This window comes from Sus scrofa, chromosome 9 (genome assembly GCF_054392235.1).
Source record: "Sus scrofa isolate SSC_HxYL_T2T_F1_AM1 chromosome 9, Sscrofa_HxYL_maternal_Yorkshire_Landrace_v2.0, whole genome shotgun sequence".
Classification (NCBI taxonomy): Eukaryota; Metazoa; Chordata; class Mammalia; order Artiodactyla; family Suidae; genus Sus; species Sus scrofa.
The window spans coordinates 57,557,978-57,585,528 of NC_139391.1; the positions used below are offsets into that span (position 1 = coordinate 57,557,978).

General features: G+C 44.1%; 1 protein-coding gene across 12 annotated transcripts in view; it reads left to right on the forward strand.

Moving 5' to 3' along the window:
• Positions 1-27,551, forward strand: part of LOC110255461 (uncharacterized) — a 334,726-nt gene that overhangs the window by 112,833 nt on the left and 194,342 nt on the right. For 3 of the 12 annotated variants that reach the window (XR_014816769.1, XR_014816773.1, XR_014816777.1), the window contains 2 exons: positions 2,763-2,848; positions 23,997-24,089. The gene's annotated coding sequence lies outside the window, so the exon portion shown is untranslated. Of the gene's footprint in view, positions 1-2,664; positions 2,851-23,996; positions 24,090-27,551 lie in introns of those variants that run through there. The other 9 variants (XR_014816770.1, XR_014816767.1, XR_014816776.1 and 6 more) reach the window with 4 other exon arrangements.

The window sequence follows — 27,551 nt, forward strand, 5'->3', positions numbered from 1 at the left end:
CTGCCGGCCTACACCACAGCCACAGCAACTTGAGGTCCAAGCTGCATCTGACCTACACAACAGCTCATGGAAATGCCAGTTCCTTCTTAACCCACTGAGCAAGGCCAGGGATTGAACTCGTATCCTCATGGATACTAGTTGGGTTTGTAACCTGCTGCGCCATGATGAGAATTCCCACTTCTGCTTATTTTTCATAAAATATTTCCATGGATATAAAATAAAATATAAGGCACATAAGATATAAAAGATAATAAATACTCCTGGACCCATCACCCGTCTTGAGAAATAGAATGCTGTCAAAATAATGACGCATCCTTGGGTCCTCCCTATTGGTTATCTCCTCCTTCAGGGGACTTCTGAAGGAATTTCTGTTCTTGTGATTTTTATTACAGTCTGCAAGCCTATTGAGTAAAACGAATCTATAATTTTGTGTGCATTTGAACTTAATATGAATAGCGTCATGTGGGGTGATTTTTTTGGTGCCTTCTGCCTTTCAGAGTCATAGGAACTGGATGCCTTTAGCCATAGCGAATTCACTTGTGCTGGCATATGTGACTCTACCTCAAATTTTTGCCGTCTACCCATGTGCATTTGGTTGTTCCCCGTTATATGAATAAAGGCAATGCTGCTGTACACATTCTTGGCTGTGTTACCCGGGTACGTGGGCAAGATTTTCTCCTGGGTCCCAGGATTTCTCTTCTTCCCCGGTGACCTCGTTCCTGGTCGTTACCCTCAGAGGCTGTGATAAACACACTGCTCGTGTAAACGTGGTGTAAATTGTGGGAAACCCAATGCCTTCCTTTCTCGGGCCACTCCCTGTTTGGTGGAACAACTGAGGCCAGCATTCAGGTTGATCACCCCACTGGAACCCTGGCCCTGAGTTCTTAGAGGTCAGCTGGGCTTTCCTGCCTCAAGATCACTCTCTTGACTTATTACTCTCCTATGACCCTTACCTCCTTTGTGGGTTCTGGGCAGTCTCTGCTTTTCAAGTCACATCTTTTACCTGGCCTCTTGACTCTATCCAGTGACCAAACCCCTAACCACTCTTTCACATTTTTTTTTCAGGCAATTTTTAAAAAATTTCTGTAAAACTATTATAGAATTAGACTCTTAGTAGTCACATGCCAGATTTAGTTAGGACTGGGCTAAAGATGGGCGGGATGACCCAGTCAGTTTCTGGACTCAGCAGCATGGCTTATCCCATGCCCTTCAGGGCTAATCAATTTCCTATAGGAGATCCTTGACTGGGTCTGCCTACCTATCTGTCTCTCTCTTTCTTTTCTCTCTCTCCCTCCACCTCTCTTTCTCAAACTTGCAGAAGAGTTGCAAGAACACAAAAAGAACCTTTTCCTCCCTGACTATTTAAGAATAAGTTGGTAATGAGAGCCATCAACTCTGAATACTTTAACATATATTTTCTGCCGTCAAGCACTCTTATGCATAAGCAAAACACAGCCATCAAAACCAAGAAATCAAGTGATCCATCACTCCCACTTAACTCTCAGGCCCCATTTGAGTTCTTATTGTCCCAGTGAAGTCTTGTAGAGTCACAGGATCTGGTCTAGAACTGTCTCCTAATCTCCTTCAGACTGGAGTATTTCCTCACTCTTTCCTTGACTTCATGCTCTTGACACTTTTGAAGGTAACGAGTCCAATTACTTTGTAGAATGTCCCTCAGTTTTGGTTTACTGGTGTGTCCTCAGGATTAAGTTTACGTTTTATATCTTTGCTAAGGGATATTTCCGAAGTGATGCTAGATTTCTCTCATTGTACTGCTAAAGGATATAGCATATAAATGTGTCCCATTGCTGAGGAGGTTCATTTTGAGCTCTAAATTAAGATGGCATCTCTCAGACCTCCCCACTGTAAAGTTACTTTTCTCCTCTTTATAATTAATGAATATTTTATGGGCAGTTGCTTTGAAACTCTGTGAATATCCTGCTAATCACAAAACTTTCAATTTATTCATCACCTCAGTGCGAACTCATGGATTCCTATTTTTTTTCTATTTTTTTTTTAATGGATATTTAGTCTGTTGCTATTTAGTATCATTATTTATTTTGGTGCTAAATTGTCGAGCTGGCTTTTGTGTTCTTTTGACATGTTTCATTCTTTGAAAACTGCCTCCTTTTCTGGCACAAGAAGTTGTTTCGGGCTCATTTTTTACTTTTTCCGTTCTGTCTTAGAGTCAGCGATTCTTCTAAGGAACCCTGGACTCTTGCAACAAAAAATGGCATCTGGAAACCAAATTCTGGGTGCTAGGTGACCTTACTGCTATTGGGGTGTTACTGCTCCCAGCCCCCTCTCAGAGGGAAGAGCTAGGGAACACACACACCTATTGACATCTGTGTTTCTCTGTGTATTAATCACCGTGAGTTCACATTTATATTTCTAATTCCAGCCCAGAGCGTTCATTCTAGTTTTCTCCCTTCCCATTTTGGTAACTGTGATGGTTAATTCCATGTGTCAACCTGATTGGGCCACGAGGTCCCCAGATATTTGGTTAAACGTCTTTCTGGGTGTGTCTGGGAGGGTGTTTCTGGATGAGATAAAGATTTGAATTGGTAGGCTGAGGAAAGTAGATTGCCCTCCCCAGTGTGGGTGGGCCCGATCCACTCCACTCAAGTCCTGAATAGAACATAAGGGCTGAGTAAAAGGGAATTCACTCTCTGCCTGACCATCTGCGAGCTAGGATGTTGGTCTTCTGCCTTTGGACTCAGACTTGGACTGAAACGTATCCCATCACCTTTCCTTGTTCTCAGGTTTTTGGAGCAGAACCACGCCATCGTCTCTCCTGGGACTCCGGCTTGCTGACTGCGGATCTTGGCACTTGTCAGCTTCCATAACCGTGTGAGTCAATTCCTGCGGATAAATCTCTCTCTCTCTCTCCATCTATGTCTACTTCTTTATTTATATGTTTCAGGTTCTGTTTCTCTGGTGAATTCAGACTAATACAGTAGCCCAGTAGAAAGCCTGGCTTCTGTAATTCTCAGCCTATTTACTTGTTTGATCAGTCATTCTATATGTTAACCATTTCCCCTCACTTCTGCCACAAAACTCTGCCTGCATGGTGGCCAGCCTCACCTCTCTGAGGCTCTGACCACCTGTGCTGGCTGCCTTTTTGCACAGATGGCTTTTTTGCCCAACATGGGCTCTGAGACCCTTGGAGGGCCCAGGTCACCCTCTGCTGACACCTGGATCAGGTTGCTGTTCCCTCTCCCCCCTTCCCCCTCCCACCCCAATTGCCTGAATGCCTATGTTGCTCATCTTCTCTGATAGTTTTGGGGCTAAATTTTTAGAAAAGAAAGGGAGAGAGGGAAGGGGAGGGGAGAGAAATGGTGGTGAAAAGATGAGGAGGAATGGGAAGAGAGACCTGATCTTTCTTTTACAGTCTAGCTCCTTCTTTCTCAGCTATTTATTTGCCATTGCACTGATAACCTCCTATAGACATTTTAAAATCTGCATATCTAAAACTGTTCCTATTTTCTCTCTAATAAAAACCCCTCTTTACTCTTCTATACTGCTGATGGGGTTATAAATAGCTTATTTCTGGAAGTTTGGCAATATGGTTCAAAGGCTTTAGCAAATCTTACACATTCTTTGACCTCAAATTATACTTTTAGGAATATATACTAAAGAAATAATTAAAGATGTACAGAGATATTCAGCTTGAAAAATATCAATTATAGCTAAAATTGGAATCATGCAGAATGTTTTGTATCAAGGGAGAAGATAAATTGTGATAGAGCCATAAGCTGAGGTGCTATATAATCAGTATAACAATGCTGAATTACAATCTTTTAAATTAAAGTATAGTTGATTTACAATATTGTGCCAATTTCTGCTATACAGCAAAGTGACCCAGTCATACATATGTATACATTCCCTTTCTCATATTATCTTCCATCATGGTCTATCCCAAGAGACTGGATATAGTTCCCTCTGCTATACAGTAGGACTTCATTGCATATCCATTATAAATATAATAGTTTGCATCTACTAACCCCAAACTCCCAGTCCATCCTATTCCCTCCCCTGACCTTGGCAACCACAAGTCTAGTCTCTAAGTCTGTGACTATGTTTCTGTCTTGTAGATAGGTTCATTTGTGCTATATTTTAGATTCTACATACAAGTGATATCATATGGTATTTGTCTTTCTCTTTCTGACTTACTTCACTTAGTATGAGAAACTCTAGTGGCATCCATGTTGCTGCAAATGGCATTATTCTTTCTTTTTAATGGCTAAGTATTATTCTATGGTATAGAGGTACCACATCTTCTTAATCCATTCATCTGTTGATGGACATGTAGGTTGCTTCCATATCTTGGCTATTGTGTGATTTACAATTAATTGATGTGGAAAGATGTTCACTATATATTGTTAAGGTGAAGAGAAGGCATGAAACAGGATGATCCTAATTATATAATAAAAATATTAGAAATACAGATGTAGGAGGAAAGAAAAAACCTGGAGGGTATATATCAAAAGGGAAAGTTAACAATGAGATTGTGGACTTTTTTCCAGAGTTTTTTTCCCCTTAACTGAGTTTTCAGGTTTTTCTTCACCAAATACAAGTATCAAAAGTAATGAAATGAAAACTACACACAACCCTGTCCTGATGCTGCCATCCTGTTCATGGTACAGCCATTGTTGAAGCCTTCAAACCCTTTGGATCATAACTGATGTCTTCATCTCATCAGTCAGAGTCCTGCTGATTCTTCTTTCATAATACTTCTTGAAGTTTCCCTTCCTTTCCTGCTACCGCCACCCCAGCCCAAACCTCGTCTTCTGACACCTGGGCTATTTGCACAAATGGTGCTCTGCTCCACCCTGACCTAGACGGCCTGATGAGTGGCCTTGGGACAGTTCTGTGATCACATTGCTGCCTGTGCAGACATCTCTGGTGGTCCTCTGTGTTCACAATGAAGGTTGGATGCCTTAACTCTGCCTTCCAAAACCTAGTCCCAGTCCTTCTTTCTTTCTCTCTTTCTTCCTTTTTTTTCTCCCTTCCTTCCTTCCTTCCTTTCAATTTTTATTTAAAATTTTTTTCTACCTTGTAGCAAAGTGACCCAGTCTCTCTCTCTCACACACACACGCACACACACATATATGTTCTTTTTCTCACATTATCCTCCATCATGCTCCATCATAAATGACTAGATATAGTTCCCAGTGCTATACAGCAGGATCTCATTGCTTATCCACTACAAAGGCAATAGTTTGCATCTATTAACCCCAGATTCCCAGATTCCCTCCCCTTCCCCCTTGACAACCACAAGTCTGTTCTCCAAGTCCATGAGTTTCTTTTCTGTGGGAAGTTTCATTTGTGCCATATACAACTATCTGATTCTAGATATAAATGCTATCATATGGTATTGGTCTTTCTCTTTCTGACTTAATTTCACTTAGTATGAGAGTCTTTCCTTATTTGGATTTCAGACTTCAGCTCTGTGTCCAGCTTCATTTTCTTCAAACATATGTTGGATTTTGCAGCTTCTGTGCTTTTGCTCAGCTACTGGCCATTCTGGACTTAGCTCTTCCCTCCACCTTATGTCTACTCATTCTCCAGTGTCCCACTCGTGTCACCTCTTCTCTGGTGCCTCTCCCCAGGGCCCCATTGGATGTATTTCCCCATTTCTGAACAAGGGAGCAGTTTGTGCTACTCCCCCTTTTTTTTTTTTACCCTGTGTGCAGCACTTTCTGCTTTCTTCAGTTGGGCAAATTGTCTTCCCTGGGGTGCAGTTAGTTCACTCCAGAATCTGAGCCTCCTTGCTTGGAGTTCCTTCACCTTCCTGTCCATTTCATCCTCTACTTTATGTTGAAGAAAACCAGAAATTGGGAACATAAGACTTGAACTTCTTAATCTTCTTCCTTGAAATTCATCTGCTTCTCAACCCGTTCAATTGTAGTTTCTTCCCCTCTAAAATCTATCAGAATTGACCTGGCAAAGATCATCATGATCTGTATTTGCTAAATTCAAGAAACTCATGTGTGTGAGGGGGTACAGGGACTCTATAGCCAGAGAGGGTAGGGTTTGAGTCCCGACTTCCTCTTTCACTGTCTCTGTCTTATACAAGTTTTTTTTTTTTTGTTTTTGTTTTGTTTTGTTTTTTGCCTTTTCTAGGGCTGCTCCTATGGCATATGGAGGTTTCCAGGCCAGGGGTCGAATCGGAGCTGTAGCTGCAAGCCTACACCAGAGCCACAGCAACGCCAGATCCGAGCTCCATCTGTGACCCACACCACAGCTCATGACAACGCCAGATCCTTAACCCACTGAGTGAGGCCAGGGATTGAACCCGAAGCCTCATGGTTCCTAGTCGGATTCGTTAACCACTGAGCCACGATGGGAACTCCGTGTACAAGTTTTATATGTTCTTTAAGGACTGGTTTTCTCAACCAGTAAGTGGAGGGGAATAATTATATCTTCTTTCTAGGATAGTAGTAAGAATGTGATGATGTTTAGAGAATGTTTGAACACCCTATATTGGATGCTATGAAGTGTGCTGTGAAAATGAGCTGCTGTTATTACACCATAAAGTCTAAGCTCATGCACCGGCTTCTGCCTGCCCTTCATCCTCAGCTCCTCTGGCAGCCCCGCCCTCCTACTCATCCTGTGCACTTGGTGCTTCAATTAGAACAGACTGCCTGGAGCTTCCCAGACACCTGCACTCGTCCCATCTCTGAGGTTTTACACCTGCTCTTCCTTTGACCAAGTGTATCCTTCACCCATTCTTTCTTACCTGGTTGAACTCCTATCCATCTTTTGAACTTAATTCACATGTCATCTTCTAGTGAAAGCTGACCCTCTTCTTCCCAAGAGAAGAATTCCCTGTCTCCTCTGTGCAGACTTTGTACCTTGCATGTCTTTCCAGGTTGTATCATGACATTGCGCCATCTCTCATTGTTGACCCTGTCACTCCCCCAACTACAGACTTCTTTGCTCTGCCTCCACTCCTTTGTGTGTGCTGTGCATCTTAGACAGTCAACCGTATTTGCTGTTTGAAAAATTGGAAGGAGGCAAAGCTCAGAAATAGCAGAGCCAGGACTTGAAATCAGAACCGCTTCCTCCTAATCCCATTTCCTTCACCAACATCCCCCCAAGTCACAAGCACATCGAGTCAGTTTTTTGGGTTGTCTTCTCATGTCTGATGGCCTTGGACTGACCCTGAGAGTGAGATTTACTGCCTAGTATTATAAAAGCTTTAGACCCCAGTCCATCTCAAAGGAGTTGTGCAAAAAAGGGACTGAAGTACATCAGAAAACAGTGGGGACGTGGAAGGTTCTGAGGCTGAAGGCAGGCGCCTCCAAGGCCCCTATCAAAACCAAAATAAAAACTCTTTTTAAAAGCTCAGTAAAAAGAGAAAGACACTGAAGGAAAAAAAAAAAAAAGGGATATTAACGTGATCTCCAGGCTGTGTTTATTGAAACAATCTTGGGTCCATAATCAAAACAATGTTTTATCATTTCCCCTCCAGGCTGGTCACAAGCTACAAACTGGATCATTTGACACATCTCTTGAGCACTTGAAACTCAAATTGAAACTCTGCCATTTTAACTGTACAAAGAAAAATAACTTTTCAAAGCCCCACATATATATTTTTCTGATTCATCCTTTTGATATTTTACTTGGACCAAAACCCAAATTCACTTGGTTTTCTCCAAGCACACATTTGGGCTACTTCCATCATTGTTCTTAGAAATGATTTTTCCTTTTGACATACTTACTGTACATTCAGTATACAACCTGGTCAACGCCATCACAGGCCATGCCACAGACTCCCCCATGGGCTGTCAGGAGCATCTCTAAAACATCATGTCTCCTCGCAGGTTGACCAGCTGCTTAGTTTTGTAGTGTGTGTGTGTGTGTGTGTGTGTGTGTGTGTGTGTGAGAGAGAGAGAGAGAGAGAGAGAGAGAGAGAGAGAGCAAGTGAGTTTTGTGTTTGCTGGGGGAAATGCTGGGTTAGCGTGTTTTTCAGAGGTTTGGAGGTTTTCTGTGGCTTGTTTGCTGATATGAATAAATGTCAGAACATGTTTTGGGAAGATGGGTATGTATGTTTTCATTTATCTGAGGGAGTACCCTAAGTATGGGAGATTTAACATGGGGAGACGTCATGTCTCCTGGGTGATGTAGACAGAGGACATGTGTTAGGAGAAAAGGCTAAGCTGACTAAAACTGGCAGTGTTCTTCTTCTTCTTCTTCTTCTTCTTTTTTTTTTTTTGTCTTTTGTCTTTTTAGGGCTGCTCCCGAGGCATATGGAGGTTCCCAGGCTAGGGGTCAAATCAGAGCTGTTGCTGCCGCTTACACCACAGCCACAGCAGCACTAGATCTGAGCCGCGTCTTCGACCTACACCACAGCTCATGGCAATGCCAGATCCTTAACTCACTGAGCGAGGCCAGGGATCGAACCTGAAACCTCATGGTTCCTAGTCGGATTTGTTTCCACTGCGCCACGACAGGAACTCCAAAACTGGCACATTTTCACTGCAGTGTCTGAGAGGAGGAGGAATCAGCTTATCCCACTGCTCTGGGTTTGACCAAGGCAGCTTCTAGAACAGGGACAGCCCATCAGGGGCATGAGCCGGAGAATGGAAATACCTCTGCTTTTGCCCGTGGTCAAGTTGCCAGCCTCTTTGTTTTCCATCCAGCAGGTCCATTGCCACCACCAAACAGACTTGGCTCCTCTGTGTAACCTTTTCCAGCCTAAGCTCCATTATGTTCAGCCGCCCTCCGCACCCCTCCCCCCGCCCCGCCCCACCCCATCTCCCTGCCCCGTAACTGGTCTCTGCCCCTTCCTCTTTACTCCTATGCCCTGTCTTCCCTCTGCCTTCTTTTTCAGTCTTTTCTCTTTGTTATTGGTCCTGGCAATTGTCTTCTCTTGCTGTCTGGGCCACCGAAGTTCAGTCCTTCTGACTTTATTTTTGCCCTTAGCTTCCCTGTCGAGTCTTGCCTCTGCTGGACTTTAGGCGCTGCCTTCCCCATCGTGGCCGCTCATCTTCCCTGCCTTTCCCTTTCTCCCCCGTGCTCTGGGCCTGTGCTATCAAACAGGAACCCAGGGAGCTCATGGGAGGGTAAAGAAGACCATGACCGAAGGCTGAAGAATTATAAACACCACGATAGGCGGGAGCTATTAGAATGCCTTGGAAGAATTCAGATTCTTTTAACTTGGGCTGCTCTGAATACACAATGGGAGAATCAGAGCCAGTCAATAATGATGCTGCCTCTGGCTCATTGCAGTTCATTTTTAATAAATGTTACAGCTGGATACAATGACCAGATGAATTTTAAGACCCTCCCAACGCTGCGATTCTATGGTCAGTAGAAGATTACAGCTGTAATATTTTAAAATCCTGTATTGTCCACAAACAAGGGCTCTGTAATTGTCTATTCTAATTGTGGCTAAAGGCCATTCTTTTATGTCTTCACTACAGGGAAGACGGTCCAGCCGTGTTCTATGCTCTGCAGAGCTGTTTGACGGGCATTGCTTTCCTCTTTCCTTGTCACTGCTGCAGCCAGAGCCAGGGAACTCTAGCACACCCAGAACTTTCAGAGAGGCCAGAGATGCTGCTTTCCAATTCCTCCCACACTTTGGGGAGGAGATGAGATATCCGCTCTCATTCCAGTGTTACTGTGGCTTCAAAACACCGTTAAGCAAACTGAGAAGGGCCCTGGCCGACTCTAGTCCTAGCCTTGGTATCCTCCCCGTCCTGAGGAAGCCCTGTCAGAACCCTCCAGCTTCTCAGCCAGAGTAGGTGGTGTGGACCTGGAACTGAGATCCTCCTTGAGGGAGGACCCCCAGTTCTTGGAGGGCATCCTCCCTAGGATATTCCACCAGAGTCCAAGTTGCTTCCAGGGAGGGGGCTGTATCTTGGCTTGACTGGAACCTGACCAGGTGTGGTGGAGAATTTAATGTCTTACCTTGGCTAGGCCACAGTACCCAGGTATTTGGCCAAGCACCAGTCCAGATGTTGCTGGGAAGGGTTTTTTTTTTTTTTTTTTTTTTAAAGATGAGATTAAGGGAGTTCCCATTGTGGTACAATGGAAACGAAACCAGCTAGGATCCATGAGGATGCAGGTTCAATCTTTGGCCTCATTTAGTGGGTGGGGTATCCATCATTGCCGTGAGCTGTGGTGTAGGTTGCAGATGCAGCTCAGATCTCATGTTGCTGTGGCTGTGGCATAGACTGGCAGCTGAAGCTCCAATTAGACCCCTAGCCTGGGAACTTCCATAGGCTATGGGTGTGGCCCTAAAAAGACAAAAAAAAAAAAAAAAAAAAGATGAGATAAAAGTAGATGCTGAGTAAAGCACATTATCCTCCATAGGGGGACATGGGCCTCATGTAATGAGTTGAAAGCTTAAGAGGAAACAGACTGAGTCCCCCTAAGGAAGAGGAAACTTGAAGTGGCCTTTAGACTCAAGACTGTAACATAACTCTTCCCTGGGTTTCCAGACTGCCTACCTACTCTGCAGATTTTGGACTTTAGTTGCCAGTCTCCACAATCATTTGAGCCAATTCCTTAAAATAAATCTTTCTCTTTTTTTTTTCTCTCTCTCTATACAGTTGACCTATGGATTTGAACCATGTAGGTTCACTTGTACACAGATTTTTTTTTTCAATAAATACATACTACAGTACTACATGATCTATAGTTGGTTGATTCTGTGGAGGTGGAACCATAAATATGGAGGGTTGACTGTAAGGATATGGGCAGATTTTCACACTGCATGGGGTACTGGTGCGCTCAACCCCTGCATTGTTCAAGGGTCCACTGTATGTTTATACACACATCCTATTAGTTCTGTTTCTCTGGAGAATCCCAACTAATACAACAGGCAAGGCCTGATCTAGACAGAGCAGAAGGTACTCTTTGTTCCATTGGTTAATTAATTAATTTTTTTTTTTTCCTTTTCAGGGCCACACCTGCAGCATATGGAAATTCCTGGGCTAGGGGTCAAATTGGAGCTGCAGCTGCAGGCCTACGCGGTAGCCACAGCAATGCTGGATCCAAGCCACGTGTGCAACCTATGCTGCAACTTATGGTAATGCCAAATCCTTAACCCACCGAGTGAGGCTGGGGATCAAACCTGCATCCTCATGGACATGAAGTCGGGTTCTTAACCCATGGAACCATAATGGGAACTCCTTGTTGGTTAGTTTATTCCTGCAGGAAGATCCTTGTAACAGCTCTTGGAGTGTACAGAAGTAAACCAGACCTTGGATGGGTGACTGTGTTTCTGACTTTAAGGGGGTCCCAGAGGGTGACAAAACATCTTGGTTTTCCTGGGACTGAGGGGTTTCCTGGGATGTGGAATGTCGAAAAACTGGGAAACCTAGAATAAATTGGTTAACCTACCCAAATTTAACAATTTGGGCAGTTGGCTTTTCTCTGTTCAGGTACCCAACACCTCTGAGAATGTTACCGAGGGCACCTCAGGTAGATTCGCTGAGAAACTGTTGTGCCTCGAACCCCCTAGATCTTGGTTATTGATACAAGAAGCATACAATCCCTATGGAGAGGATGTCGTTTCAAGACCCTGGGTTTGCTTCCAAGAAAGAGTCAGAGACTTATGTAAACATACTCTCCTAATGTCCCCGAAGCACTTTAATTATGAGTGTGCCTTCTGCCAGCAAGTGCATTTACACCCTGGCCCTGGAACTGTCTTGAGAGTCTCAGCGCTGGTTGCCACAAGCCACAGCAGACCCTGCCCAGGTCCAGTTCTGTGGGCATGGTGCTTGGGAAAACTGTAGCCGGTATCCATGAGGCCAGGGCCTGAACCCTACCTTCGCAAATGCTGCTGTTTGATGACTTCCACTTTTCTGGCAGATCCCCTTTTGACTGTCACAAGCCCTCCAAGTGCCCTTGCACTAAAGATTTCGTGGCACAGTCCCTTCCTTCGTTCGACTGGCTCCTGAGGTACCCCAGGAGAATCTGTACAGTCTCAAGGCCCTCCCTCGGCCACATTCCTTTCCTTTTGGACGTGGTTCCTTAGCCACCCAATCTTCAATACTGGATAATGGAAAAAGTCCAAGTGTGAAGCGCTTGATGCCCCCTTGCCTACTCACCCTGTACCCCTCCTTTTGGGGGCTGTCCCAGCCTCTCGGAGAGATTGAGGTCTGGAGGGCCCCCAAGCCTTCAGGTCCTCACAGACGAAGCAGTTCCATATGGCATATGTTTCCATCTCCTCTTTTTCTTCTTAGGGCCACATCTGCAGCATATGGAAGTTCCTGGGGTAGGGGTCTAATCAGAGCTGCAGCTTCCAACCTCTGCCATAGCCACAGCAATGCTGGATCTGAGCTGCATCTGTGACCTACGCTGCAGCTTGTGGCAACACCAGATACTTAACCCACTGAATGAGGCCAGGATTGAACCTGCATCCTCATGGGTACTAGTCAGGTTCCTAACCCTCTGAGCCACAACAGGAACTCCTGTCATATGGTTTTTGATGTGAGAGGCCATGTGGGCGGGATTATTGTGTTGTTATTTACCAACGCCAACTTCGGTGCTCAGAAGAGCCAAAGCCTCACCCAGTCTCACCTGTCGGCAGCTGCTGGCTATGAAGCATCCACTCAAGCAGGCAGGGTAATTGCAGATGGACACCAAGTCTCTCAAAGGCCGCTGTGGCAGGTGCTGCATGGGCATCTTGCTCTGTGCAGCAGATAACACTGTTTCCACTTTGTAGCTGAGAAAAGTGCTCCTAGAGATTAAGCAGCGTGTCTGATGTCATACAGTAAATAAGCAGCAGAGTTAAGCTCCTATCTTAAGTCTTTCTGACTCACTCCAAATACCACTTTCCTTCTCTGATGCCTCACAGCTTAACAAATCACAGCTATACCATATACTCCAGCCTCAGGTTCATCCCCTGGGAACGCAAGACTAGGATGGTTGGATGGGCTATAAAAAATGGCCACAAACATGCCATGCCTATCCCTGTGTGTGAGCCTGCGCTGTGAGCTTGCTCAAGGCCAAAGCTTTTTTTTTTTTTTTTTTTTTTTTGGTCTTTTTATGGCTGCACCCACGGCATATGGAAGTTCCCAGGCTAGGGGTCCAATCAGAGCTGCGGCTGCCAGCCTAGCCACAGCCACAGCCACAGCAGAGCAACACCCAATCTGAGCAGCATCTGCGACCTACACCACAACTCCTGGCAAAGCTGGATCCTTAACCCACAGAGCGAGGCTAGGGATTGAACTCGTATCCTCATGGATACTAGTTGGGTTTGTTACCACTGAGCCACAACGGGAACTCCGTCAAGGAGGAAGCTTGCTTTTTCCTCCTGGAATCTGGGCGGCCGGCCAGCCTGCTCTGGCTGATGCGAGGTTAGCAAGTGTGATGTGAGGTGAGGCTGGAAAAGTGCTTGTGCACTGGGACTCGCCTTCCCCGCCTGCTGGAACCTCCCTCCTCTGCAGCGTGCAGAGAAGGGAGCTTAGCCGATCGATCGTTAGCTTGAGCCACCCGGAGAGATGCCATCTGAGACACACCAGCTCCCAGTTGCCCCTCCAACTGCCTGTGGTTGTATGACTCCCCAAGAGACTGCTCAGCTCAAGCCGACTTGATTATGTGTAGATTTCTGAGCTAATAAAGAATTCGAATGGCTTGTACTGCAGCAGGTAACTGATATGGAAGGTGGAGAAGCAGCAAATGCACAGCCATACCCCTCACACCCACACCACTTTCAGGCCACAGATAATCCCATGCTGAGCTAGGTCAGGTGTGATTTGGCACCGCACCGAGGGGAGGTGGCTCATGCTAAACCCTCAGAGAGGCCCCCGGACGGTGGGGCCTGTCTTTCTCCCTCTTCCTATTACTTCCCACTGTCTTCTTGTTTCATCAGGTGGGTGGATGTGGGGGTGGGAGTGGAGCCCTTCGCTGGCACCCCTTCTCTGCAGGATAACGAAGTACCGATTCTCCAGTTCATTCTTCTGCTTTGCAAATTCTAAAGCCGCACAGGTTTCAAGAATGTACTGTTTTTCCTCCCTTCTTTCTTTCTTTCTGTTTGGAGTTCAGTGTCTCCCGCTTTTGTTGTGTGTGTGTGTGTGCGTGTGTGTGTGTGTGTGTGTGTGTGTGTGTGTGTGTGTGTTGCAGGGAGAATGGAAATGGGAGAAATGGCGTGATCCGATGCCTCTGTGAGTGAGGGTGGGGTTGATGAGAAAATGTTGAGGAGTTTCCACTCCAGGGTATAGTTGATTTTGTATATGAGTATGGAGATTAATTTCCTTCCAAATACTAATTCTGCCTTCCTCTCATCTAGTTTACATGAGAAATTGCAAGAGAAATTGTCTTTCTCTTTGGAACATAACATAAGCCTCATTTATTATGACCTAAAAACCCTGTCTATTTAAACTTTCCATCCAGTGAAAAACAATTCCATTTATACAAGCCGTAAATGTCCTTTCTCTCCCCAGATTGAGCACACTTATCATCATTATTGTATTATGCTTTATGTTTAGGCGCTCATGGATGCATTAGAATTTAAAATAAAAGCATAAATGTATCTTGGATTGTCAATCAGTTTTTCATAGTATGCCCTTTTTTTTCTTTTTAGGGCTGCACCTGCAGCATATGGAAGTTCCCAGGCTAGGGATTAAGTCAGGGCTGCAGCGGCTGGCCTTTGTCACAGCCACAGCAATGTGGGATCTGAGCCACATCTGCAACCTATGCCACAGCTTTCGGCAATGCCAGATCCTTAACCCACTGAGCGAGGCCAGGGATTGAACCCACATCCTCATGAATAGTAGTCAGGATCTTAACCAACTGAGCCATAAGGGGAACTCCGTCATGCTATGTCTTAAAAAAAAAAAAAAAAAAAAAGAATGTCAGCAAGATTTGGTTTGATATTTTGGTTGAAACCATCCAGCAACCATCTAGAGTAGGAGATGGCAACCTTTCTGTAAAGGGTGAGGTAGTAAATGTTTCAGGCTTTGCTTTCATGTGGTTTCTGTTGGAGCCTCTCAACTCTGCTGCTGTAACACAAAGGCAACTCCAAGGCAACAGTAAATGAACAAGCATGGCTGTGTGCCAATAAAGCTTTATTTTTAAAAAGCTGGTGTCAGCTAGATTTGGTCTAGCAAGTCGTAGTTTGCCAACCCCCAATCTAGAGCATAGGCATTCTGAGCTGCAGGCACACAGTCCTAGAGGTTATAAATCAACCTTCCCAAGATGAGTTTACTTATATAACTGGGATGCTGGCGTTGGAAGAGACCTTTAGTAGCATCTAGTCTTGCCCCCTTATTTTACAGGTGAAGCAACAGGGGCTCTGAAAAGTGAAGCAAGATCACCCAGAATTAGGAAACAGAACCCATTCTCCTGACTCTTAGCCAAGAGGATACTAGTTGCTAGGTATCCTTCTTTGAAACTTTCAGCAAGTTTCCAAGAGTCATTAGCAGTAAGAACCACTAACATCTGTATGCCATTTTATGATTTACTGGGATAGGACATGGTATCCTCTCTTGTCTATGAACAGATTGATCTCATTGACTTTAGCGACTTGTTCATGATTGCAGAGTCAGTAAGTGATGGATCCAGGCACAAGCTCATGCCTTTGGATCCTAAGACTGGTGCTCTGCTGCATCAAGCATTATTGCCCTTATAGACTCAGTGCTGCAGATAATTTTCCACTTGCGTCTGTCTAGCTGGATGCAGAACCACTGAAGTGGCGAGAAGGTGGTACCTTCCTGTCTAATTGATAGTTTGGGGCCTGAATGTGCTCCTCGGTGGAGCAGTGGAGGTGAATCTTCTTATTCCTGTCTTTGGAGATTTGTAAGCCCAGCTAGTGTGCGATTTTACAAGCACTCTAGCACTTGAAGTTAAGGATCTCCAGTGCTTCCTGGCACTGCCCCATTGAATATAAGAAGCCAAAGTCCACATAAACTTTTGTCGCATAGGTTCTCAGGTACTAGAGAATGCAAAGCACTTGCTGAATAGTGGTCATTAAATGCAGAATGATTCAGGCAGGCAAGCTTAGCCCTAGAAATGCTTTCTGCAGCCTGTCTTTTTTTCCTGCTGGGGGGAGGTTGTGAGTTTCCCCTGCAGGCTGGGGGCTGGGTCCACCTGGGGCAGTGGAGGATGCCCAGAGACAAAGCACTACCTGGTATCTATCAGTCCCTTCTAGCCCCTCTGACAACCTGCCAGGGCTGTGGTGCCTGGCAACCTCCTCCTACTCGCATTCCTGAGCACTGCTGAATCTAGCCCAGCTCAGCTCAGCCTGCCAAGAAGCCCAGCACACAGAGCATGGTGAACTGCCTAGAAGAATGTAGGCACTGAGGCCAGGGCCTGCTTGGGTTTATTATCATTTATTGTGGTGTATTTATTCAATTGTAGTTGTAATTTCTTCTTCATTTTCCTCCCTTGCTCTTGGATGGCTTGTGACAAGACTTTCTGGCATCACATCTAATTACACTATTTTTAAATTCTCCCTTCACTTTCAATCTACCAGCAAATACTTTTCAACAAACTTGATGGGATTAAGACTAAAGTGGCCAGATGGCTTCTTTGTACCGAATTTAGCACTGTCCAGTGATGCCGGGTTTCCAGGGCACAAGGACCTGTTATCCTCTCACTCACTTCCTTGAGCTGCTCAACTTTGTTCTGCCTTTTATATTTACCAAATCTGGAAATGGGTTTAAGGAAACTCACAGATGTTCCTGAGCTAAGAGGAGCCCTGAGACCTTAGGGTTTGGCAGAGAAACGCAGCAGTATGGTGGGAGGGGCCCTGAGTAGTCACCCCTTCATCTCCAAGTTCTGCCTCCTAGAGCCCAGCTAACAAGGTGGGGGTAGGTGGATTATAAGTGTAAGGCTGGGCCTGGGTTTCATGTTCTGTCCTTGCTGTGTTCATTGTCTAAATTTGTTAGAGGATATGAGGGTTTTTTGGTTCCTGCTTAGATGTGTCCATCCACCCAACATTTCCAAAATTCCTCTAATATGCCAGACACTGATATAGAAGTTGGGATTTCATCGTGAGTAAGACAGGCAGTTTTGCCTTCTTTGAACCTGTGGTTTATTTTGGGGGAAAGTATGAAAGAAAGTTGGTCCAGATATTGGTAGAACCCCTCCTTTTTTTCTTGAAAGGGGAATCTTTCATAACCCACAAGGAAACTAGGGGTTTGGGACTTATCCCTATTTCTCCTCCAGAGGTATAGTTTCTTCCTTGTATCTTCAATCTCAGATAGCTTTAACTAGGTGAACACAGGTCATCATTGACTCTTCGTTTCTCAGGCTCCAGCCCATGAATGAGGATGCAAGTGGATCCAATACTGATCAGCAAAATTTGCTGACTGCCAGTTCCCTGTAATGTTAACTAAAGATATTTCTGTAAGATAGGCATAGGCTTTGAACATCAAGCCGCACAGGACAGCGGTCATTAAGAAGGAGGAAGCAGGAGTTCCTGTTGTGGCACAGTGGAAACAAATCCCACTAGGAACCACGAAGTTTCAGGTTCAATCCCTGACCTTGCTCAGTGGGTTGGGGATCTGGTGTTGCCGTGAGCCGTGGTGTAGGTCACAGATGTGGCTTGAATCTGTTGTTGCTGTGGCTGTGGCATAGGCCGGCGGCTACAGCTCCGATTAGACCCCTAGCCTGGGAACCTCCATATGCCACGGGTACGGCCCTGGAAAAGACAAAAAAAAAAAAAAAAAAAAAAAAAAGGAGGAAGCATAGGAGGGGACCTCTACCATTGCCTTAGCTTATTATCTGGAAAATGTGTTCAGGTCACAATATGGATGAAAGGAACCCAGGCAGGGCATAGTTTTTTCCTTAAGTAAAGAAGATGGAGTTGGGAGCCAAGCCAAGGAAAGCCAAGACAGCTAGAATGAAGGGAAGGTCACCAGAGAGGAGAGACCTGCACCAAGAGAGTCCCCTTCAAGTGTTCAGGTGCGTACTGATCAGGCCAAGCACATGAAAAGACTATGAAGAGCTGGGGAAAGAATCACCTTGAAAGGATTAAAGAAACCCTGTAACAGAGCATCAGCTAGGGTTAGGGTATTTCCTGTTTCCTAAATCCGCAGTTGAAAATCTCCCAATGCAAGGGGAATCAGGGAGAATTTTAAGAAGAGTCTTGCCTCAATAGTGGGGAAGATTACTTCTATACTAACTGCAGCTCTGGTTTCCACCCAACAAAATTTGAATCAAGTTCCAAAAGGGTCAAATGTTTTCAAGTAACTTAGCTATATTCTAGAATCCAACTTGGGGATATTTATAAGGATATAAAAATATCCAGCACATGACAAAGTAAAAGTTACGATGTCTGGCATCCATTAAAAAAATTACTAAATGTGCAAAGTAACTGGAAAATGAAACCCATGATGAGGAGAGAAAAAAAAAAATCAATCAACCCAAAGTGACACAGATGATTTAATAGGGAAAGACATCGGAACAGTAAGTGTGACTGTATTCTGCATACTCAGAAATACTTTGAGGGGTGTTTATCACAATAAACACCAATGTTGGAAAAGAAGAAAGGTTTTGAATCGGTGATGTCAACTTCCACCTGGCGAAACTAGAAAAAGAAGAGCTAATTAGACCCAAAAGATAGGGAATAATAAAGATCAGGGTGGAAATGAATGAAATAAAACCCAGAAAACTAAGAGAAGAAAAATCTCTCCCAAAATTCTTTGAAATGATCAATAAAATTGATGACACTCTAGCCAGACTTATTAGTAAATTTAAAAAGGGAAGAATAATCAAGTTACCAGTATCAGGAATGAGAGAGCCGATAGCATACTAGACAGGTCCTACAGATGGTGGAAAAATAAGCCAATAGTATGAAAAACTTTATATCAACAAATTAGACAACTCTGATGAAATGGAAAAATTCCTTGAAAAATATAAATTAGCAAAACTCATTCAAGAAAAGTAGCTTGGGGAGTACCTGTTGTGGCACAGCAGAAACAAATCCTATGAGGATCCATGAAGAGGCAGGTTCGATCCCCGGCCTCGCTTAGTGGGTTAAGGATCCAGTGTTGCCGTGAACTGTGGTGTAGGCTGGTAGTGGTAGCTCCAGTTTGACCCCTAGCCTGGAACTTCCATAGGCTTTGTGTGAAGCCCTAAAAATCAAAATAAATAAATAAATAAATAAATAAAATAAAAGAGAAGTATCTTGATAGCCCTATCTATCTATTTTAAAAATCAAACTTGTAGTTAAAGACCTTCCACAAAGAACACTACAGCCCCACAGGACTTCCCGAGTGATTTCTATCAAACATTTAAAGAAAAATACCAATTATGGAGAAACTCATTTAGGAAACTGAAGAGGAGGGGATACTTCATAACTATTATTATGAGGTCAATATTAGTCTGATATCAAAACTATGTAAAAACATTACAAGAAAAAAATTGTGGTCCAACATACATCATGAACATAGAGGCAAAAATGCTTAACAAAATTTTAGCAAATTCAATCTAACAATGAAGTAAAAAGAATAATAGCTTAATGATCAAGTCAATTTTGTCCTAGTAATGAAGTTAATTTAACATTTTAAAAAATCTATCTTTTTAACCATTTAAAAAAGGATAAATATGTGAGTTTTTCCATAGATGCAGAAAAACCTTTGAAAAAATTTAATATATGTTCATGATAAAAAACTCTCAGCAAAGTAGGAATAGATAAGAAATTTCTTAATCCTCTAAAGGCAATCTACAAAAAATCCTGACAATTAGCCTTATCCTTAATGGTGAGAAACTAAATGTTTTCCCTCAAGATCAGGAACAAGACAAGGATGTCCATTCTAAGCACTTGTATTTGACATTATATTATAGGTTCTAGCATAAAATGGAAATCCATAGGGATAAGTCTAACAGAGGATGGGAAGACGTGTACACTGAAATTGCAAAGCAATGCAGAAACAAAATTAAAAAGGAATTAAATGAAAGCTATACTTTGTTTATGGATTGGAAGACCAGGCATTGTTAAAATGCCAGTTCTCCCCAAATTGATTGATAGTCTCAGTACAATCCCAGGCAAAAATCCCAGAAGGCTTTTTGTGTAGAAAGTTTCAAGCTGAACTTTTTACTGTCTTCATAGTTTTACCTTTTCTAGAATGTCATATAGTTTGAGTCAGACAGTATGTGGCCTTTTCAGATTGGCTTCTTTCATTTAGAAATTTGCACTGAAGTTTCTCCACACGTTTTCCTGGCTCGATAGCTCATTTCTTTTTAGTACTGCATAATAAATATTACATCGTGTGATGTACCATGGTTTATCAATCCATTCATTCACTAATGGACACCTTGGTTGCTTCAAGTTTTCGGAAATTATGAATAAAGCAGCTATACAGGTTTGTGCAGATTTTTGGGTCAGTCTGTTTCCAGCTCCTTTGGGCAAATACCACGGAGTGTGGCTGCTGGATTGCATGGTTAGAGTGTGTTTAGCTTGGTAAGAATTTGCCAAACTGTCTTCCAAAGTGACTCTGCCATTGTGCATTCCCACCAGCAGTAAATGAGGGTTCCTATGGCTCCAAATCTCTTGCCAGCATTTGGTGGTGTCAGAGCTCAGGACTTTCGCATTTTAATAAGTTGTGGTGGTGTTTCATTGCTGTTTGAATGTGCAGGTCTCTAATGGAGTATCTTTTCATATACTTCTTTGGTGAGGTGTCTGCTCAGATTTTTGCTCATTGTAAATTTGATTTATTTTCTTATTGTTCAGTTTTGAGAGTTGCCTTTAAGGGTCCTTTGTATGTTTCCAGTACTAGTCAATTAGCAATCATGTGTTTTGCAAACCTTTTCTCCTAGTCTGTCCTATCTTTTCATTTTCTTCACAGAGTCTTTTGTAGAACTACGTTTTAACTTTTAATGCAGTCCACAGTTGTTTTAGCTGTAGTCCTGTTATTTTATGGGAGCCCTAATGATAGGGTGGGGGAGGGAGGAGGGAACACATTCTATAATCCATGACCATGTCTCAGTCATAATCATGTGACCGTGAGCCTGTCTCTCTGGGCAGTGGCCTTAACAACTGCTTCTCAGTTCCTCCTGCCCTCTCTTAGGTGAGACAGGAAGGCTGGAGGAGGCTAGAGTTCAGTTTCCCATCACCCACACTGACAGCTAGAGGAGCTGGTGTTGGGTATTCTCCTGCCCCCCAGGACAGGTAGGCTCTGGTACAACAGTTTCCCTTGAGGGCAGGCCTTTGTTAAGGAGGTGTGAAAAATTTATTTGTACATTTAAAATTTTATATAGTCTCTGCCCTCAAGTAGAGATAATTGTAGGTTCCCGTGCAGTTTATTTTTTTTTCCTTTTAACAGCTGCATGTGTGGTATACGGAAGTTCCCAGGCTCGGGGTCAAATCAGAGCTGCAGCTTCAGCCTGTGCCACAGCCATGGCAACGGTGGATCTGAGCTGCATCTGTGACCTACACTGCAGCTTACGGCAATGCTGGATCCTTAACTCACTGAGTGAGGCCAGGGACCAAACCCACATCCTCATGGACGCTATGTCAGATGCTTAACCCCCTGAGCCATAATGGGAACTCCAACCCATGTGATTTTAAGAAGTAATACAGAGAGATCCCCTGGTTCTCTTTATCCAGTTTCCCCAATGGTACTGTGTTGCAAAGCTAAAGTATAATGTCATGATCATGATATTGACATTGATAAAAATCTACCAATCTTATTCAGATTTCCTCAGTTTTACGTGTGCTCATGTGTGTGTGCTTAGTTCTATGCACTTTATCACACATGTTGGTTCTTCTGTGCACCGTCACAGCCCAGATCCATAACAGCTCCTCATCACAAAGACTCTTCATTTATCCCTTTACAGAGAAACACCACTTTCCTCCCACCACCTCACCCCTGTGTCTCCATCTTATGCTAATCACTAATCTCTCCTCCATCTCTGTGATTTTGTCAAGAAAGTTATATAAATGGAATCATACCATGCGTAATGTGGGGCGATTAGCTTTTTTTTTTAACACATCATAATTCTCTTGATATACATCCATGTTTTAGCACATGAAAATAGTCCATTCCTTTTTATTGCTGCGTAGTATTTCTGAGCATGCATGTGCTATAGTTGGTTTAACCATTCACCCACTGAAGGACTTTGGGGCTGTTTCCAGTCATGGGCTATTACAAGTAAAGCAGCCATTATCATTCATGTACAGGTTTTTGTGTTTACATAAGTTTTCATTTTTCTGGGATAAATGCCCTAAGGTACAACTGCTGGATTGTACGGTATCGCATGTTTTGCTTTTTTTTTCTGTTTGTTTGTTTTGTCTTTTTTTTGTCTTTTCTAGGGCTGCTCCCTTGGTACATGGAGGTTCCCAGGCTAGGGGTCCAATCAGAGCCGTAGCCACTGGCCTACGCCACAGCCACAGCAACGCAGGATCCGAACTGCGTCTGCAACCTACACCACAGCTCACGGCAATGCCGGGTCCCTAACCCACAGAACAACGCCAGGGACCGAACCTGCAACCTCATGGTTCCTAGCTGGATTCGTTAACCACTGCGCCACAACGGGAACTCCTCGCATGTTTTGTTTTATAAGGAACTGCCAACTGTTTTCCTGAGTGCTGTGGAATTTTTGTATTTCCACTAGCAATCCACATCTAGGTAATTCTGTTTCTCTTCCTCTTCACAAGGATTTGATATTGTCACTATTTTTTGTTTTGCCCATTCTAATAGGCATCTCGTGGTATGTCATTGTGGCTTTAATTTGCGTTAGTGTGTGGTTGTGAAAAAAAATATACCTACACAAAGGAAAAAGAGAGGAGTAACAGTTTTTCAATAAGAAATTTTGGTTGCTCTTTACCCAAGTTGAGGAAGGACCTCATGAAATCCTCCAGACTAGTTTGAAAGAATGTTCTGTAGGGTATAGAATAAAGAATGCTGCCTGCCAGGTGGGGTTCAACTGGGTTCAGTATTCTTGCAGTGTATACTGAAAGCTTAAAGAGTAAAACCTGCTTTTAAAGATCTTGAGAATGTGTGCATATCATCATGTCGATGCCTCGTAATCATTTTCTAAAATAAATAGGGCTTGAATTGTCCTGTCTCGCAATCTCAGTTCAAAATTGCTGAGCTTTGGATGGCATTGTCCAAAATGGATTCTCCAGAAGTCTTTTTCTCAGTGGTGCTTATAGATGTTATGGGAACTAGGTGAAACCCAGTGAAACTGGCTTTATGAGAATTTAGAATATGAGCGGTCGTGTGACTCTTTGGTAGGCACATATACCGTACAAAGGAATATGCATAGTCAAGCCATGGAATCCCGCCCTTTTTAGGAATACACTGTGGTGACACTGACCTAGAGAAAAGCTTGTGTTCTGCAAATGTGATAGAAAACTGAGACTGGAAGTCACCTGTAAGAGGGGTTCTCGCCTCAGCATAGTAATGGTAAAAATGCATACCTTTGTATAGTGTATCTTCACTTTATTAAACAGCTCCAGGATCAGGGGTCTGGACTGCAGTGTGCCAGCAGCCAGGGGCAGGCCTGGGAACCCCTCCATGTGATCTGAAAGGGGGTGTCCTGGGGAGAAGCCAAGTGAGAAAGCCGGGCGGGCTGCCCATGAGAAGGCTCCAGGCAGCGAGGAAGAAACTGGGTGTGCGCCAGTGGGAGGAAGCTGCATTTTTTTAGTAACATTTTTCACAGATGCTATCGCCTTTCTTCCATTGGACTTCAAAATCGCAATTGTTCTCCATCAGTCAGAACAAAGGTAGGAGGAAGCGCCTGAAGGAAATCCCTTGGCTAATGAGAGCAGGGGTCACAACTCTTTATAGGGATGAGAGCCAGGAGCACAGGTGGGGGAGAGCCTTTGAAGGTGGCCCTGGTTGAACACATCTCCTCCTCATCTTGGACCCCTTCTCCTGGGTGGAAACGTGGGCTGTGCGTGCTTCCAGGTGCACCCAGACCCAAGACCCCGATCGTCTCTGAAACATTTCTCGAGCAGGAAGCCATCTCAGGACCATTTCTCTGGCTTCTACCCTCCGGGTAGACCAGGTGCTATGGTTCGATTGGACATTGCAGGGACCCAACATTTCTTTCACTACAGACTTTAATACCCATCCTGTAACGTCTAGGCTACCGGACAGACGTGCTGGGGCCCAGGAACTCTACCTCATGGCTTCTAAGCAGGCAGATTTGGCCCAGAGGGCATGCCGCTGCTTCTGATGGTAAGTACGTCTCAAAACAGAATTTTTTCCTCTGGCATCAGATGGGGGTGGGGGTATGTGTGGAGGCTTCAGAATAGGGGCTCTTCAAGCTGCCATTCAGGAAGTGCCGGAAAATAGTCAAAGGTGTTACACAGACCAAAAGTGCAACATGAGTTGGTCACTTTAGAAAGCCATTCTCCGCTTGCCATCTGTCTAGAGACAAAGTTGTAGATGCCTCCGAGCATGGATTTCATAAAGAGTCCTCCTGCACAGAACTGGTTCAAGAGCTGAGGGATGGTAGGAGGAAGAGGTGGCAGAGAATGAGGACTGTGTTGAGATGTGAAGGAGCCTGAAGGAGGCAAACTTCTCTCCCACTTTCTTCATTGCAAAGAGCACTGGGGCTTCTACAGGGAGGAGGAAGGGCTGCTGAAGCCGCCACCTCAGTGTGATTTTGATACATTGGCATCAGTGCAGGTTCCGCAGAACCAATAGGTTTCACAGCTTCACCCCTTCGTGTGAGGAGGTCCAGTCCGTCCTCCTGCCTTCCCTTCTTCTTCTTCATATGAAAACGTTTTTATAGGCAGTATGGTGGCAGATGTCTTATGAGAAGGAGTGGACGAGGGTGACCAAGGAGATGTGAGGTCACCGCAGACTCTGGACCAATGGGGAGCATAGATAGTGGGAGCTGCTCCCAGCTCTTCTTCTGTTACAGCTCAGAACAGACTGTCACTGGGGTTCCAATGCCTAATTTATTTTCTGGAGCCCTCTTGGAGTGGATGAGGAGCCAAGACTGCTAGATCAGGTCTTAACTTTATTACGCCAATGTAGAGTCAGAGACCAATGATGGCAAACCTGGGATGCAGAAAATTCTTACAACACAATCAGGACCCAGCAATTCCCTGGCAGTTGGGTTGGATCTCATGGATGTGGCATTTTTGGGTGATGGTCTGTCCTGCTGTGGAACAGGCACAGATACTCAGCCTGGAACCCTTGGCTTCCACAGGCTCCAGTTAGTGGCTAAGGGTGCTACCATATGGGGTTCCTTTTCTCCCTGATTGGGAGGCCTGGGGGCCATGCAGATAGATAGCAGAGGGGTGATGGAGCAGTGTGGTTCAGGGGTTTGGGCTTCTTGAAGCCTTCTCAGAACTGTATCTGATTTTACCCATGACCAAAGCCAGGGCTCTGGGGCCTAGCAGGCCACCAGTCTGTTCTCTGACACAGCCTGTGAGTGGCTTTTCTGGTACCTCCTTTCTGGCTGCCAGGAGCTCTGGTAGCTTTTTTTCAACAGCTTGTCATTCAGAGGAAAGGGACCGCCCACTTGTCTGCATTCTCTGCCATACATGGGAAAAAGTATGACAGGATTTGAATTGTTTTTCTTCCCTGTGGGATAGGGTATTTTAGGTTTGATTATTTTTCACCCTGCCTCATTCCACAAAGCACATGAGGTGGCTTGCACAAATGCATGGAATATAAAGGAATGAAAATAAATAATAGAGTAAGTCAGGGTGATGGGAAAATATTAATCAAATGAAGCCATGAATAATTTTATCACCCCCAAATGCACACCCCCTGGTCATGTATGTATCCTAGGGTTGGACCATAAATTTGTACTTATGATGAAGTTAGTCCTAAGATACAATTCAATAAAAGCACTTATAACCAGGGGATAAACCATGCAATGTTTAAATTCAGAACAGAACATAATTTTTTTTTTTTGTCTTTTTAGGGCTCCACCTTTGGCATATGGAGGTTCCCAGGCTAGGGGTCCAATGGGAGCTACAGCTGCTGGCCTATACCACAGCCACAGCAATACAGGATCTGAACCACACAGGATCCTTCCCACATCATGGCAAGGCCGGATCCTCAACCCACCGAGAGAGGCCAGGGATTGAACCTGCATCCTCATGGATGCTAGTCACATTTGTTTCTGTTGAGCCATGATGGGAACTCTCCAGAACAAAACAGAAACTGTATACCTAAGAGCAACTTTTTCACTTTTCTTTATTAGTTTTAATATGCTAGTTGGTTCATACAAAAGGATACTCACAACCTGTATGCAAATTATCCATGGCAGTGGTACAGTAAATACCCTTGAACCTGCCCTCGGCCACAGCCACAGGACCATGCGTTCCCTGACTCGCAGCTTCCCTGGTGCTCCCTCCCCATCCCTTTGTCCTGCTGCTTCTCTCCTGCCAGAGAGAATCACTATCCTAAATTTTCTTTACCAGTCTTCAGATTTTTCATTTTGTTTTATCCTAAATGCATAAATCCATACATGATATTTTGTTCAGTTTGGCTCTAAGTTTTATTGAAATAACATACAGATCGAAGTCTTCTGGGATTTTTTTCTTTTCCATTGAGCATTATTTGCTAGATTCCTTACAGTTGATTCCTGTATGTGCAGTCTCTTTTATTGCTTTGTAACCATGCTTTTTGTGAACATACCACCTTTTATCTACTCTCTGCTGTGGACCCTTTCACTAGCTTCTCATACTGTGCTGTTAAGAATATTGGTGCTGGGGAGTTCCTGTTGTGGCTCAGCAGGTTGTGAACCTGACTAGTATCCATGAGGATGGGGGTTCCATCCCTGGCCTCACTCAGTGGGTTAAGCATCTGGTGTTTATATGAGCTGTGGCGAAGGTCACAGACATGGCTTGGAATCCTGCCTTGCTGTGGTTGTGGTATAGGCCGGTGGCTACAGCTCTGATTGGACCCCTAGCCTGGAAACCTCCATATGTCACCGGTGTGGCCCTAAAAAAGGCAAAAAAGAAAGAAGAATATTGATGCTGAAACTTTTTTTGGGAGATGTCTCCTGGTACCCATATTCCAGAGTGTGCCTAAGGTCATATATAAGTAGAATTATTGGGCAGTCTTTATAGGATAATGCCAAAGTGTTTCCAAAGCTGTTGTACCAGGGTACAGTCCTGCTGGTAGAGTATGACCTTCCTCAAGTCCTTATTCTTACAAATATATGATATTGTCAGGTGTTAATTTCTATCAGTGTAGTGGCAGAAAGGTGATATCATGGGGCATTAACTGCATTTCCTTGACTGGTAAGGCAGTTGAATTTCGTGTATTTATTTGTTTTATGCTTTTCTTCTTCTGAGAAGCATCTTTTCTTATGATGAATTTTGCAGATTATTTTACTGGCTCTTATTTTCTTATTGATTCATAAGAATATTTTACGTATCTTCTCTTAGGCCAACTTTCCTTTTCCTAGCCAGGCGATTTACACATTTACTCTTGTGACTTCAAAAATTTTTTCTATAAGTTGATTACTCACAAATCTAAGTATTCAGCCCAAGGCTTTCTTCGGAGCGCCACACCCATGAGTCCAACTGCATACTCAACGTTTTTACTCCAATGTCCCTGTAGGATTCCGAGGTTCGACATGTCCAAAATTGAGCTCATTGTCTTCCCACCCTGGCTGAATGCTTCTATTTTGTTTTCTGTCTCTGGAACATCAAGATCAATGACACAACA